Raw genomic sequence first — 17,757 nt, 5'->3', positions numbered from 1 at the left:
CGGGGATATAAACACTGACCAGACAAGAATAATGATAGGAAAACCAAAGCCCCGTTATGTGAAAACATGTTTGAGCTCAGTCCAAGTTCAAAGTGATTCCTGGGTGGAGCACAAAAGCATTTGCTAAACATGTAAAACTCAAACTATTAGATAATAACTCAATTGGAGAGTCAACAAGGAACTACACAGCAAATATTCTAACTGTGTTTTATCTAAACTAAATATGAATGAAAAGTTCTCCGGCATCAGATTATCCCAGGATGTGTCTTATATTCTGGATGGCTGCTTTGGCAAAACAAGTTACAACAAACAACAAAAGATAACAAAATAGTAGGATCCAATACTTCAATAATACAAGGTAAAAGAGACGGACACAATAAAGACCACAGTCAAGAAAAATCCAGAAGACCGAGGTAAGTTTTCAGAAGAGATTTCAAGAATAGGAACAACTTCAAATAGGGGGTGTGGATTTCAACTGCAAAAGTTTGGTTGCCTGTTTGGTCACCAGCTGAGATTTAGGAACTACGAGAAGACCTAAGGAAGCGGTCAGGCTCAAAGAGAATAAGTATTTCACAGATACCTACTGGAGTCTGCTCATTTTAGGATTTTAAAGCAGTAAAATCCAGTCATATAATAATGTTGTGTTAAAACTCCAGTAGCAGCAAGTTGAGCCAATTGCAGTCTTCAGATGCTGCTTACAACAGTCAAGTCAGGAGGGAATAAATGCATGGACGACTTTTTCTAAGTTGACAGCAGAAAGGATGGAACTGATTTTCATCAAACAACTAGTAACAGCTCTACAGACTTAGCATTCATAAATCTGTCAAAAGAAACAGAAAAAAATTGAACTATTTTTTAAGTTCCAGTCAAAGGGTCTTTGTTCACCCTGCAGTGGTTACTCTACTTTGACAACTCAAGAAATCAAAGAAGTTACTGACTCAGAAATTAATTTATTGATGAAAAAAGATGTGTTGTTTGATCTGTGGTAGGATCTAAAGAGCTACATCCAATGCTGAACTCTTTAGTCTTTTTGAATTGAGATAAATGAAGCTGTATTTACACTCAGAAGTAACTCTGATAACTGGCAACAACTGTCAAGATGGGCTGAATGTGTGAAGTCTGATGTTAGTTTCTACTTTAAACTGTCAGAGTCTATGGTGTTTTCTCCATTTGTCAATTTTTCAATGCTGCTGTATCCAGTCCACATTCACTTAATAGTTAATTTCAAGCAACATTTGTAGATTAATCATCCAGCCCTCTGTTTGGCTGTCTTTAACCTCTCTGGCTTTTTCATCTTTTAATTTCTTTCACTCTGATTTTTCCTCAACTTAAACAGACCATTGTCAAATAATTATTTCAGTGTGTCAAGCATGATTACAGTGAGTCTGCCAGTCTATGATAAAAGCCACATCCAAAGCAGCATTGTGCTGTCAGAAAAGACCAGATCATTGCCAATCTGAAGCTAGTATTTAACACAGCTGTCTCATTAGTCTTCAAAAAATGGAAAAAGCATCTTTAAGTTTCTTCTGAAGTATAATTTGTCAGGGGGTGTGTGTTAATCTGTTAGTGTATCACACCTGCTGTGCTCACATTTGCACCTGATGTTCACCATGTGAATCCTGGCTGTGAAAACCATTGCTGTGACTTCCTCCAATCAACTCCACATTTCAATGCACAAACAGTGGAGATTCATACAGATATCCACTGCAATAGACAAGAAGCACTTTTCAGTGAGCATTTTTGTAGACTTCAAAGAAGCATGTGACACCATAGTTTACTGTACTCTTAATAAACTTTGTAAATATGGAGTAAGAGGGGTGGCACATCAGTGGGTTAAAAACTATCTAGAAAAAAAGAGGTCAGTTTGTGAAAATAAATAACATAAAATCTGATGTGCGTATATTCACATGTGGGGTGCCCCAGGGGTCTGTTTTGGGACCAAAACTGTTTATTCTGTATATGAACAAAATTGTTAATGTTTCAAAACTGTTGAAGTGTACTTTTTTTGTGGGAAACACCACCATATTTTACAGAAAAACTCAGACTGTGTGTTAAAAGTGATAGTAATGGAACTCAAAAAAAATAAAGACAGTGGTTTGAAGTAAACAAAAGCATAATATTGAAAAAAACAAAATTCATGATATTTGGTAACAAAGGTGGAAACATTGTGTCGAAACAACATGTTTCAGTAAATATAAAAGATATTGGAATTAAAATCCTAGGTGTTACTTTTGAAAAAAATCTGAATTGGAAGTCAGATATTAAGGGAGTAAAAACAAAAATAGCAAGTGCATTTGCTATATGACATTAAGTAAAAACACAGCCTTGACAACAAAGCCTTGTATCTATTATACAACTCAATGATCGTTCCATATCATGACTTACTGTGTTGAGGAGTGGGGAACTGCGTGCAAAAAATTTATCCAACCAATCTTTATTTTACAGAACAGCAATAAGAATTATTAGTAGAAGTCAATATAGAGATCCTTTAATCCCATTATTATGCAAACTGCAGTTATTAAAATTCACTAAGATAATATATTTCAGTACATTGCAAATAATGTACAAAGCTCATAAGAAACTGTTACCAATCAACATCCAGAACTTTTTTGTGAAAGGGAAAGATGTTATAATTTGAAAGGATTTGAAATGTTGATTAATAAAAAAAAAACTAGGTTCAGAACCAAGTCAAAGGAACGTTGTGTAACAGCAAGAGAGATAACCTTATGGAATAACCAGGAAAAAGGCACCAAAGAAGCAATATCAAAGTATATGTTTGAAAAACATTATCAGAACTAGTATGTTAAGTAAACATGGGGATAAGTGTCGAAAAATAATCTGCATTTTGTTTTATGGAAATAAGGGAAGTCTACATAGAGATATTTTTGAACCTTTTTTTATTTTTTAGGGAACATGAAAATGAAGTGTAACATGACATGCTAGCCTGCAGCTCTTTTTTAAATTTTGTACTATGTGATTTGTCAGTAATATTTTGTGAGAGAAGGGGCAGACATGACAAGAACCTTTCTTCTTTCGGATCCCTTTTTATTCATATGTATAATTTTATTTTTGTCATCAAATGTTTTAAGTTTTTTTTTTTTTTTTTATAACTTTGTTTATTAGAGTTTTTTCAATAACAAGAAAAGAACAGATCTGTACGATAAGTTATATAACATAAGTCAGTAAAAAGGATGGAATAATTATAATAATAATAACAACACAAGACAAAACAAAAGAAAACCTAAATATACAACAAATAAGCTTCAAAAACATAGGAAACAAAAACAAGGAGCAAACCACATAAAATGAAAATAATAACAATAATAATGATAATAATAATAATAATAGTATCACTGTTATAATGGTAAATACAAACAGGGTCTTCCGATGCATAAGAGCTCAAAAAATAAAGAGTATGGTGGATAGACAGACAAGAATGTCAGAAAAAAAAAAATTGACACTGACTAAGGGACAGCAGGCAACTGAACCTTTTCCTTAATATAATTCAGAAAGGGACTCCAAATTTTATAAAAATTCTTTGAAGATCCTCTAAGTGAGTGCTTTAGTTTTTCTAATTTCAAGAAATAAAGAACATCAGAAATCCAGTGCGTGAATGTGGGAGGGCTTGCACCCTTCCATCTCAGTAATATTAGACGCCTTGCAAGCAAAGTGACAAAAGCAATACAATCTGCCTCAGATTTTGACAAAGTAAGAGTGACCCGGGAAGTGCCAAAAAGTGCTATAAATGGGCATGGAGCAACTTTTTTGTTCAAACAATCAGAAATAGTTTTGAAAATGAGTGACCAGAATTCCTCAAGAGTCAAATGTTTTAAGTTTGACAGAATGAAATAAATAAAATGAAATTAAACCAAACACACAACCTCACGTTCGACCAAATCTGACGTCACGGTTTTTGCCAGTGCAGTAATGTCTACATCACGATGATTACCGAGTGTTTGTTCTTACACAAGCGGCACAGTAAACATTCTAGACCACAGTTTGTGAAAAGATGTGGGACTGGTTTGAACTGGTTAAACTGGTAAATCCATTTCGGATTAAATTTGTATACAACAAAGACTCATCACCCCTTCCATCCCTTTATCCTCTGATAATGAAAACTTCAGGCTACTTGTTGTCTCATTGTGGAGTCTAGAGAATAGGAAGTTTAGAAACTTACCTCCAAAGGAGGGTGACACAACGGTATCACAGCACTTATGAGTCGGTTTTCAAAAAAAAAAAAAAAGGAAAAGGGGAAAGGAAAATTACAACTGCCTGCCATAATCATTTTGTCATCTTTATCCTCCCTATTTGGCTGAAAACTCTTGAGACACTGTCTGATTCAAAAATCACCATCAACACAAACACATCAGTAGTGCTATGACGCATTCAACATGTCAAATCACAATTCCTTAATGAAAAACCTTGTGAAAGAAATGGCACATCTGTGAGAAATGAATAAGACACAGATGGAAATCATCGCTGATGGAAAACTACAGTTGTTAAAACAGTGTTGGACTCCTATTTAGGTTCTTCCGATCTTTGTTTAAGATACAGTAATTCTGCTGAGCATCTGACGCTCACAGTGATGTATCCAGCTTACTAACAAATGCTGAGCACAAATAGATACAATGGGAATAGCTTGCAGCTGGCTATAAACACTGATGTGAGCTGGGTTTAAACAGAGGTTTTTTTTTTTTCAAACTGACACAGACAACATGTACTGTTGAAGTGATCCTTATGGTCAGTAACTGAAGATTCAACTGATCAAAATTTGTAAATTCACAATCAAAAATGCTAAAAACTTGCACAGCTGTTTGCTTAAGACTAAGATGTGGTTAATGATCAGAAATTTCTATAATTGGACATTCTGACTGTTTGACACTTGGCTTACCAAAATAAATGGGAGATAAGAGGTCAATATGTCATCTAGCGCTGATAGTCATGGATCTAAATTTTGGTTCCAGTTTTGTGTTAGAACTTCAAAGTAAAAAAGAAAGAAAGAAATGCAAAGGAAGGACAACAAGTAGTGCTTAGATCCATTATTTAGTTAAATGAGTGTTGGGAACAGTTTGTACTAAAGTGCTTGGTTCTTTTGTGGCCTGAAGTTATCCATGATTATGAAAGACTGTTACTGGTTACTGCAACACTTTCCTGACAAACAAAGACTCCAGACTGTTTTATCATCCTTATCAACAAAAAAGCTAAAGCAGAGAGCCTGTAACCCTCTGTTCTCCCTCTTTGGTTAGTATTCTTTTATAATTGCTACAAAATTAATCCCAGAGGAAAAATCTCTGATAATGGCAAATTATGAAATAGATATGAAACAGGGCGCAAGGCAAAAAAAAAAAAGAAAACAATTAAAATGTCACTTATAAACATTTTATACTTTGATCATCACTTAAAATCTTCACCAGTTCTTTAAATCTTACAAAGTATGATGCTGATCTTTTCCTGCACAATTGCCAAAGTGGTGTTTCAAAGGCAAAACAAAACAAATCTCATCTCACTTTCTCTTTACAGACAAACGTATTACTCATTGTGATGCTGCATGCAGCATGCAGTCAATCGTCTGTAGAATAGAAAATATAAAAATTGTTGCTGATGGTCTGGTTTGTTTTTGATCATCACAAAATGGCATCGTTTTTAATTTCTGTTTTTTTCATCACCAGCCAAAACCTCCTCTCAGGAGCTTTGACTGACACAGTAGTTTGGCTTATTGGACTTGTAACAGAAGTGTGTCATAATTCTCTCAAAAAACATTTACTGGGATGGTAAAAGCATGATGGGTACATTAAAATACCAGAGCAGTTACCATTTCAGCTGCCTCCAAGCATGTCTAACAAGTAAAATGTGACATTAAACAACTTCAATTCATGTTTACAGACTTCCATAGAAACAACTCAACTGCAAAGAACTGCATGAAAATTCTTCTTCAGCCATGCACAAATACACACAATTATTCTCCCCCAAGCATTTCATTCAACACAGGGCTGGAGTAGTGCAGTATAGTTGCTGCCAGCTCTAGAATAAAAAATAAGAACAACACACACACACACACACACACACACACACACACACACACACACACACACACACACACACACACACACACACACACACACACACACACACGCACAACAGCGTTTATAGTGGTACGATGCCAGTGGAGCAAGATTTTAAAATATTGATGTTTGCATCCTAGCGCTGATGTCAGAGAAACATTATGAGGTCAAATGAGGCCTACTGACCAGATTCAATGGCGGCATAACAGCATAAGAATGACAGTGTTTGTTTAGTTTTTTTAAATCCCCAAAAAACACAAACTGCACAACAGCATTTCTGGCATCGGATACGGAAAATGAGTGAAAACATGAGCCATGTGCTGAGAGCAAAACATCCTGCTGGCCCATGAGTGCAGCATGAACCAGCCGTGGGAGAACTAAAAGCAGAGGCAGGAGGAGTAGAGCAGAGTTTTCGATGGACTCTGAGGCTAATAATGATATGGAGAGAGATATACAGCCATCCTACACGCCACTTCTTCTGGATCTGCGCTCTCTTAAAACACACTGCAAACATTTTTTCCAGGTTGAAAGTTTGCTCTACTTTGGCTACTTCATGCCTCTGAGAGTAGACAAACAAAAGTGTCCCAAAGCACTGTCTGGTTCAAGACCCTCTAAAATAAGGCCAAGTGGAGTGTTGCTGCTGTCTCACTAAAAGACAAACGGAGCCAAAAACAGTTTAAGGTGAGATTAAGGATGTCATTTTCCTGTGCCAGAACCAGAAAACGGTGACAAGCATGAAAGATGTGATCACAGTCTGAGAATTAGCAAACAGCTCCTAGATAATCATATTTTAGTGACTGGTGTAACGAAAATTAAAGGGGAACTGCGCTCATTTTCCAAAGTCTGTTTACAGGTCTTCAGGGGGACATGAACGCATTTCAGGTTGTTATAATTTTTTAAAGCTGCAGGGAGGAATATGTCAACTTCAATATATCAAAAGCAGAGTTTGCGGAGGAAGACTTTAAAAAGTTTGGGAGCATGAAAAAAGTCTCAGGCAGTTGGAATGAAGGTTACAAGATCTCTGCTGCACACTATCAGCAAAACACATGAACTTCTGATCAAACTGTTTGTTGCATCAAGGTTTCACAAACATCTTGGATTAGAATTACAGCTGCTGACTTGCAGCTTAAAAAACAACAAAAATATTCCACAAATTGAGTCTTTTCAAAATATTGATGTTTGCTGGCAGATTTGATCTACCAACATACAATTTCTTAAAAAGAAGTCTTTTTTTATTTATGTGTGCCCTCTTTCTTGCAGAACTGACAGGCATTTTACCACAGAAATGCACCGCTCATGCCTCATTACTAAGATAGCAAAGAGGTCTATTATTTTGTCTGCTAACTGAAAGCCAAATTTAAATTACAGGCCTCACTAAAGACAAATCAACTTAAGGCTTGGAGGAGAATCCAAGAGCACATCCCTGCATTAACATATATTTTACAGCATTGACAGAAATTTTGACCAATTTATAACAATAAGACTTTGTCTAACTTGCTTTAAAGAGCTAGAAAGACAAGTTTTTTGGCTCAGATTGTACAAGGACAGCACAGCACTCCTCTTTTTGAGCACAGGCGTCACCACTGAAAAACAACCCCAGGACCCCTGAGTACAGACCACATGTTGCAATCGTTCAGCCTCTTGTGTGCTTCTTTTAAAAAAAATAATGAAGCCAATAATGTGGCACTAATTTCAAGCACTTATCTGGTTTGTCTATTATTTGGACAAAGTAAACATGAACGTCACTGTAAATCAGATCCACACCCCCTTATTGACTCCATGTAATTTTTTAAATGAATCTCATCGCTGTCACTGTGTGTAACGAGCAGAGGGATGCAGCAGTGTTGGGCAGAAAGGGCTCAGCTCTGGCAGATGGAGCAGGGTCTGGTATCCATTATTTTGTGGAGGGACAAACTTTGGGAGAATCCTCTGTTTTGACACACCAGGAATGTAAACAAAGCTAAAGTCCTCAGTTATGATACACACACACACACACACACACACACACACACACACACACACACACACACACACACACACACACACACACACACACACACAACAATCAAACAAACAATAGAGACACATGCTTAAATAAACCAAAGCTGGAAATGACTTGAATATTTTTGTCATGAGCTAGTTTTAGTCCCGCTGTGTTTAGATTTAGTGAATGAGGAGTGATATATTCAGTTTCATCTCGACATCCTTTATTTTAAACATGTTAAATCAGTCATGCTTTAACCACCACATAATCAAATTAGAGCTTATACATCTGGTTCCTCCAATGTTAGTGCAGCCCCTGAATTCTAAAAGCTAAATCCTTCATGTCAAAGGATTTCAATGAAGACAGGAGCATTTTAGATTGCAAAAAGCAAAGACAGCCCTACAGGCACCCGCTAAATCTCTGAACGGAAGAGCTGCTTAGACAAAATCCTCTGCACTGGCTACAATCACAGAGGGACTTAAGGTGAAACTTGGGACATTCACATAGAAGCATTTACAGGCATGAAATGAGTAAGGTTGTACCTCTATTTCTCCTGGTGCAGATTTCATGGCAAATGACAACTCTAATCTATAAAAGTTTGACTTCTCAGTGTACCCACTACTCACATTCCTTCACTACAGTGATATTTATATAATATGTGATATTCAAAGCAGGCCGTGAGCTCCACTGCCCAAAAAGACAACAGCTTCAGTGAAAGAATTAAAATTCCCAATTTCAATGAAAAGAGCAGGAGAGCCTGATGTTTTTACACCAGCTGTCACTAACATCCCTCTTTAGTGTGCCTGGCAGCTCTCAGCTGATTTAACATGAAGCTTATGAGGGGAATCAAGAAGCTGGAGAAACACACAAATACACACACAATGAGAAAAAAAATCCCTGGCTTGGTGAAACAAGCGGATTGAATACACACACACACACATTTATATCTTTACACAGCAACAGGCCCGATTCAGCCAAATGTAACTCACTGCAGCAAAAATAACAAAGGATGAATGAAGAAGTGACTTAATCTTGATGAGGTCTGTTCTACGATGGAGCTATTTTTAGAGATATTAAATATGTTTATGCTGATCTGAAATTTGATTTCAGATTTTTACCTCATTCATCACTTTGGAAAAACTGAACCTGAGCTGATTTATGTGATTATGTCAGATATAACTTGAAAATCCATATTTTGGTATAAAAACCCTAATAAATCAAGATCATGCTTCAGAAACAAGTCTATTGATGTGCTGTTGCTGTAAAAAAAACAAAACAAACTATCTATCTATCCATCTATCTATCTATCTATCTATCTATCTATCTATCTATCTATCTATCTATCTATCTATCTATCTATCTATCTATCTATCTATCTATCTATCTATCTATGTGCTCAGTTTGCCACAACCTTCCCATTTGCACCCTGACTACAAGTCAGGTATTACAGATGAAGCCCAACTGATATGGTGTTTCTAAAACTGATACAGGCACTCTGCTTTTGTTAGAAAGTTTATCGATATTTTACCACACCAGTAAGCCTTTCAAACGTAGTTTGGACATAAAATGAAAACTGATATATTTCTTGATTGGTTCACTGATTTTTAGCGGTAGAATTTTTAGTGATTCAACATGGTTTTTGGGGGTGCCGATTTGATTTAAATTGTGATTCTTAGATATTAAAGATTTTTGGTTTGCCTTTTGAACACTGGACCATGTGAAGTTAAATGATGATGATAATGTCTACAGACTATATCAGGAGCCATATTTTCCTATAAAATGCACATAATGAGAGTCAGAGAGAAACATTTCACCCTCTGCTGAAGAAAAGTGGTAACTTTTTTTCCAATCCAGTTTACAAACAAAGATTAAAATGAAGGATTTGAATTAAAAAAGAGATTTTTTTGACAAAGAATCATGATTTTGATATTGTCAAACAAAAATCCTGATATATCGATTTTCGATTTTTTCTCCCACCTCCAATTTTCAGTAGCTAGGGAGCATGGACTGTAAAAAAAAAATGAACATCCGCTTGCTTGGCCCAAAGTGAGGTTTCCACGAAAACTGCTCCCCCTGGTGGCTGGCTGCAGTATAGGTTAAAAAATCCAGCTTTTCAGCCATTCCAGATGGGCTGTGGTCAAACTTTAAAATATTAATACACCTCGTAGAAATGTTTCTCACATCTGACAGTTGTGGTGATTTGAAGTTATCATTTGGCTGTCTTGTATTCAAGTCCTCTTTTTTTCTGAAAAGATTTATTTTCATTAATTATAGGAGGTTAAAAATGAGGCCTTACGTAACGTTTAACGATGATTGACAGCTGCCGTTCTCATGTATTTTTTTCGGGGATTGTAAAAAATTTCGGGAGGTAGAGTCAAGAACTGATTAGACTCTGGAAAGAAAAAAAATATATTATTTTTGTCACCCAGCTCCACTCAGATTCTCCCAGAATCCCTCACAGTCTCTGCTGCGCAGACTCTGGCTGCACAACTGCTACAATGGTGGCGCCTGTGACAGGGGTATGTTGGCTTCAAAACCGTACGATGATAAATGGCTGAGCCATGCTTTCCACTCTATATACAGTCTATGTTAGGGAGCTGCTTTTTTGCACAGTTTACATAAAAAATATTGTTTAACAGTGTCATGTATTTCTAACAAATTCAAATGCAGATTTTAAACCTTGAATTAGAGTCTAATCTGCTGGAGAACTGATATTAAGACACAATTTCTACCCCAAGCCTCGCACTTGCTCACATCACATTCACTGCAACCTAAGTCCTCTAAGTTCTCCCACAGCTTCTTAGTATGAACACATGCAGAAGTTGGAAGTCCTATAGTGGACCAAAGTGTCATCATGACAAATTCGTATGTAGGTTTACCTGTAACAGGCAGACTGTGCATCAAAATCTCACACATGCAGACAGGGTAACCTGAATCTAATATTATGTTTAAAAGGTAAACTGGTTTAAAGAGAAAAGCAAACAGTCAGTTCAATCAGCAGCATTCAGTCAGGTTGTCCTCCTCCTCAGCAACAAGCCTTGACGCCTCACTTCAAAGATGGGATGTTTCAACAAGGAGATCACCTGTAGCTGACAGGCAGTTGGCAGAAATAAAGCTCACATCCAGATGAATAGAGAAACACTTAGGGTTCCTGGGAAACTTTGGGATATTTTACACAAGCTGGCACTGTATCAAAAAGACTGTGAGAAACACTTGTACTGCTTCTCAAAGACATCTGTGGTATCTTATCACCAAGTAAGAATGGGAAGTTCAACAACCAGAGCGAAACTGACAGTCAGATCCTATTATGCAACTGTGAGGGAGGCATCTATTGCTCACTTATCTGTTCTTAAAGATTAAATAAAATAATTTTCCACTAGAAGTTCTGCTATTTAAAATTACTGTAATATCCATTATGATAAGTGTCATGCTTACCTAACAGATGTCATGTAGAACTTTCTTCACACTTCTAGTAGTCATGACAAAAAGTTGTCAAAACCGATATGGTACTTTCAACTTAATAAAATTACATCTTGGCTCTGTTGCTTGTTTCTCATCAATGATAAATTGTCCATTTTACAAGTCTAATAAATCTGTAAATTTGTCTTTATGAGCAGTGGGAGACAGACAAACTTTTTAACTCTTAAGTTACAGTGACAGTTTAAAAACCCAAAGCACATCCAACCACAACTGGAAATCTTTTTTTTTTTTTTTTTTAATTAAACCTCTCATGTTAAATTCTAAAAGCAACTGCTCGTTAAGTATTACAATGCACAAAATGCCCATGACTTTGGTTTCCACAGAATCACCTCAAACTGTTGCACATCCAAACTCACTGTGAGAACACTGTCACTTCTCTGGCTCCTGTAAATGTTTTGATACCCATAAAATCAAACACCTGCCACCCCGTTTCTCTGCTAACCAGAAGTCATCCCCTGATCTCAAAACCTCTCCTCTCACTTCTTTCAACTGCTTTAGGGTTACCAGGCAACTGTGTTATCAAATAAAGGCCTACAGTCACTTTGCTGCAGAGAGAAACTTGACTCACTGACCCAGAGGTCACAGCCACAAGAAGGTCTAGAAATAATGAGAACCAGTCGTAAAGTTGCAGTGACATTTGTTGCTCAGACTGTTTCTCTGTGTCCATAAACATGAAGTCCATCATGACCTCAGTTTTATTTACAGAGGAAATTTAAAGCAGGATCCCCATCTCAGGAAATAAGACATCAAGCTGTTGTTGGTAACATGTTTGGGTTATCATCTCCCCTGTGGAAGTGCTGCCAAGTGATTACACAACACTGTGCATTCCTGGTGCCTGGTATCCACTGTTTTAGATCCCCCACAGAGCACGAGGGAGTCAGTCTCACTTAACAGACTCAGAACTGCTCTGCAAACATTACATTGTACTATTGAGAAATCCCCGATATTTCACATCCATTAGCAGCTATGTATCTCCTCTTTACAGACAGGAGGAATTTATGTAGGGCTGAAGAAATGGAAATTCTTTCCTCGATTACAGTCCTGCATTACTTAACCTCTAAGTTATCTCTATCTGATATGTCCAATCCGAAGAGTTGATGCATAACAGAGGAACTCTAAGGAAATCAGTATAATCCGGTTAGGATATCGATGAGATTCCTGCTCTTAAATTCACTCAAACAAATGAGTTTTCCTTTCCCTTGAACCTCCACCCTTTTTTCTTTTGTTCAAGTGAAGAATATTCTACAAACTGCCAAGAAGAGTTAAAAAAAGTTGCTCTTATAAAAATGCTCTTGCTCCAATCACAGCAAGTGGAGAAAAGGCAGATTGTCCTGGATGTTGAATGAGGAGAGAGAACAACAAACCAAAAGCCGAGGTTCTCCAAAGATAAACACTGAAAGCTCTTGGGGGGAGTGGTTAAGGGCTGGGTGGCGTGCATGCGTGTGTGCGTTTGTGTTTCTGCGTTTATGTGTGTGTGGTAAGTGCGCACACGTGCGGGATAAGTCAGGGCTGCCCCCCCATAGAAACATTTCTAAAATAGCAACCGCAAACCAGACAGAATTTAAATCTGCACTTTGAAAAGGGTTGTAGAAAAAAGAGCTTTGAGGGACGTAGAAAAACAGGTATTCATTTCAGTCCATTTACAGTTCCAGGAGCAGAGAAATAGGTCACAGCACTCCAGCTCCACTCGGACTGCTGAAATAGGACTCCTGGTTTTATTTTCTCGAGTAATGAATTACAGGTTTTTCCACCGACTGAAGCTCAATTATATTACAGCTCCTGAAAGCCTCATCATGCCCAGGATAAAGGAATTCAACGCGTAAGCAAAGTCGAGTAGAATTGTTTAATTGTATCAGCATGTTTCAGGAAAAACCTGCAAAAAGAGAGAAAAAATGGAGGGGCAGTGGCAAGAGGTGACTATCAGCCCAGTGAAGGGCACGTTTTAGAGTTAAAGAAAAGAAACTATTTCTGTTACTGACTAATCTGATGTGTCCTTTCCATAAATACTCTTCAAAGAGACTTATCAACATAAGTGTCCTGACTTTTCTTGTTTGACACTTCCTGTTCTACCGTTTATGTGCTTAACTTGCAGCAGACAAAATCCTTTTTTCCCCCGATAACATTTACAGAAGCTTAATACATTCAACGTGTGAGATATTGATGTCCAGTGGAAACTGTCCATATTTGGTGTATTTTACAGCGTTGGATCCACTGAAAGATAGTATATAAATATCCAGCTATTGCATGAAAGAAGACGTGAAGGATGGATAATTTTCATGTCATGGTTTCGCCAAAGGAGCATGGGTTGGAAACTCTTCCCACTGTTTCCAGTCTCGTCCAAATATGAGCCCATATTTTTGGTTTTGAAAATAAATGAGGACTGTATGGAAAATGCAGATATTTCTCAGGTAATTTTGCATGAACTGTCAGAACTGACACATGCTAATATTCAATTAGAAAATTATTCTGTTTTTCAATTCCCAAACATTTTCTCCATTGTCTTCAACTGTTCTTGTCTGGCAGATCAAACATGCAGCAGCTCCTTCTCATTAGATCTCCTGTGAGAATGATTTGGACTGCATTGTTTTTGGTGCTCCTGTGGACAAAGTGGCACCTATTATTTCTTTGCTGAATTTTTTTTATGACCACTTCATATGTCCTGCTTTCTGATATCAATCAAACAAACCACTAACAGACAAAACTGCACGAAACTTTCATGAAGACTTTTCTAGCAGATTGCAGTAAACAGATTCACCTGAAAATGACAACAGTTACCGACACTAAAGCAGCCAGACATGTCACTAACTGTATTATGTGTTTTTGTTTGACATATAGCAGCATTTACTAATTTCAGTCCATTTCAAAACAAGTCTAAAAAACGTATCCAGAGCAGTAGATTAGCAGGAATATCTGACATTTCATACAAATCCTGAAGCAAACAGTGATCCAGGCCTCTGCTGTTTTCATTAAAGGACAGGAGACTCTTACATTTTCACCCCGAAGGTTTAATTAAACTAAAATGTATGTGCTGTCAATGAGGCAGAAAGTATTCAAAATGATGTCTGGGCAATATCCATAGAGCAGGTTATCCTCACTACATGTATTTCAATGCGAAACACCAACAGTTTAATGTAAAAATTAATGTGGCATTTGAAGAAAGTACCTCACCAATTTTACCGACTATTTCTCTACTTCTTGACTCCTCATGGTGCTGTTGATGAAATTTAATCTGCATCTTTTGGAATATCTTTTATTCTTCAGTTAATAAGACACTGTGACCGATCAAAATGTAGCTGTCTCATAATTTACCATTTACCGCAGAGTCACTGTATTATGACTAAAGCAACCTTATCTTTACAGTGTCATATTAAACCAGTGTGATTCTCAGCCTCTAAAGGTGAATGTGTCTTACCTTTGTCAAAATTTATTAGAATTTTTTTTCCCTGACAATAGCAACTGCTGTTATTGTGATCCCCAGATACAACACTGTAAGTTCAAATCTGGTTTAAACATTACATCATTTAATATCACAAAAAGACAGATGACAATTTCATCTGGGGGAAAAAACTTTTCACTTTCAGACCTGGGAGAAGGTTTTCCCTCTGCAGTGCTGGCTCAATCTTTTGTTTTCCACTCCTAGCTGCATTTTTCCAAAGGGTGGACTGTGTACAGGTTCTCTCCAAGTTCCCAGCTTCTCTAAAACAAAATGCTGCTACATTAGAAAGTGCAATGTACCTGAACCAAATTATTAGAATTATGCTTCACTAATGGAGTGATATGATTTAACCAATCCTTTCTAAGAAGAAAGCCGATCACTGCAAGATTCAAAAATACTATTCCCTCTGATCCAAGTGTTTTCAGCAACATCTTTTTCTGGGTTTGGTTAAGTCAAAGGTTGGAGTGAGGATTTTGTACTATTGTAAGGATAAAGAGCAAGGAAAGTCCAACTACTCCACAGTGGATCTGATGGAAGCTGGAACAACAGAGCAGTGTTTCAACGCTCAAGAGGGAGCAATAGAGGAGGGGAACGAGCAAAGAGAGAAGGGAAAGCCTGCAGCACATTCCCCAAAAGACACTCACTTCCTGTCTGAGAGTCTTACTCAGCACCCTGGAGGAAGAGGAGGAGAAAGCCCTCACACATACTTTGCTTGTTTTAAAGGATGTAGAAGACAGAGAAATTATTCCCTGAAGTTTAAAAAGCTGAAATTATTAAAAAAATATAAAGATTAAACTTTAGCTAGAGGGCAATTTCTCCTTCCACTGGACTCCAAAATAGCATTCAGTCTTTTACAGCCTTTAAATGAAGCGAAGTGTGAAATGTTTTAACATGTATCCACAACTCCAAGTGAGCACCTCCTGCACGGAGAAAATTGGGTGAAAGAGCAGTATAACACTAACAGCATTATAACTACAGGCTATAAATTCTGTGGAAGACCCTGTACTTCATCATGACCACATCCAGGAGTCTTCATTTTACTCTGAGACAAAAGTTCCCAGTAATAGTCTGCACTTCAGGAGCAGGAAAACAAATTAGCCAAATGAAGAAAATGATTCACTTAGCATAATTGCAGGTTTGTTGTTGCAGTATTCAGCAAACATGTTGTTACGATGTGTGCACAAACTGGCCCACCAGGAGGCAAAGCCCCACGCTACTACACTGTCTTCATTACAAGCAAAACCCCAAGCTCATAATCCTCCTGACACTGACCCAAAACCTGTTGAAAACATGGGTGATACACGCTCAAAAAAATGCACGGAAAGTTTTGTTGCACATGCAGTCCGTTCTGAGAAAATGTTACCTCTTTCCCACACTTGCTCATGGTGTTCGACTTCATGATGAATGTAATAGCGAAGGCCCTCTTTCCTGTGCACATAAAACTATCTTTCAAGCTTTCATGCCTCTGTCAGGGTCTCCAGGGTATTAACTTGGAAGGTCTATTCCTGTGTGCCAACAGAACAACAGTTAAACCCAGATGGCTGTGAGGGTGAGATTTTGTTTTCACTTCACACTCCATTTACTGATCTAGGCCCTGAAAACCTGTGTCCATGCCAGTGTGTGAGACAGTAAATTTGTAATTGTAAAGCAGTAAAACAATTTCCATTTTCTCCCGATGGGGGCTGTGCCAAGACAGGGGAGTGAAATATTGCTGATCCAAATAAAAAGGTACTTTAAGTGTGTTCACTGGGATTTACTTTCAGCTAGGAGACATGCTTGTGAGTCACTAACATCTCTTAATAGGCTCAGAGTGCTGCTGGGCAAGTTTTATACAACAGAATTTACACCACCCTTGAAAATATGATCTGATGTCCTGCTCTGAACCCTTGTCTTAAGCGAACAATCAGATTTATTGTCAGGAAAACTTTTCAAAGTTCGTTGTTCAAAGATATGGTTAGTGCCAAAATAGCTAGAGACGAGTTAAATGCACTTGTGGGAAATCTGATATTTTTTCCACTCAAACTATATTGCAGGCTAATATGACCAGAGAGGATTCAGTTGGGTATTTTTTTAAGTGGGATAGCATATAGCAGAGAAAACACATCAGATGTGTCTCTGATACTGGCTCCATATTGTTAAGTCCTGGCTGTGTCTCAGCTCCAGCACTCCCAGCCACAACAATCATCAATGAGTGGTTTAAAACTTTGAGGCTGAGAATCGAAATAAATTAAAGCTCATCGGAGGAACTTTCTGTTTGTATTGCTTTTGGCACCCCCTGTGGTCCCTTTAATCCTTAATTTTGCTGATCTTACCGAGTACTCATGTAGATTGTGTTTCCTGACAAGATTCAAGATTGGTACCTAGATAGGCTCATTTGATGAGAAGTAAACAAAGAGGCATCATTGTTTATTTCAGTACAGTTCACAACCAACTAAAAAATCCTCACAGGAGCTTTAAAAACAACAATTAATCAAAAAAATAAACGTCCAATCTATATCTAATCTTTGGCATTTTTAACGATACTTTCAAACCTGTAAACTTAAGAAAGAACTTAGGAAGATCACATCTAGCTCAGGCTCAACCCCTATGGTGTGTCTTCAAAAAGTGTCAGAGTGTTTTACTGGTTTTAGTAAACAGCAGGTTTAAAGGACACTGCATGCATGATTCAGAAACTGATACAAACTGAGTATCAATTTTTTGTAAACTCTATAAGCTGTTCTTTACGGTTTCCCTCTGGAAGTTATTAGCATCCACCACTGTAGCATTCATGGGAGTCGTATCCTAAGACCGGCTAC

At 37.5% G+C, this 17,757-nt stretch overlaps 1 protein-coding gene across 1 annotated transcript in view; it reads right to left on the bottom strand.

Moving 5' to 3' along the window:
• The window catches only part of bicc1a (BicC family RNA binding protein 1a), a 71,164-nt gene that overhangs the window by 49,439 nt on the left and 3,968 nt on the right, over positions 1-17,757 (bottom strand). The gene's annotated exons all lie outside the window — the stretch shown is intronic.

The sequence above is a fragment of the Halichoeres trimaculatus genome, unplaced genomic scaffold (genome assembly GCF_033239565.1).
Source record: "Halichoeres trimaculatus isolate MK-OKI-2021-1 unplaced genomic scaffold, fHalTri1.1 fHalTri1_scaffold_8, whole genome shotgun sequence".
NCBI lineage: Eukaryota > Metazoa > Chordata > Actinopteri > Labriformes > Labridae > Halichoeres > Halichoeres trimaculatus.
Note: the sequence above shows the minus strand (reverse complement) of the source record. Positions and strands in the feature narration are given on the sequence as shown.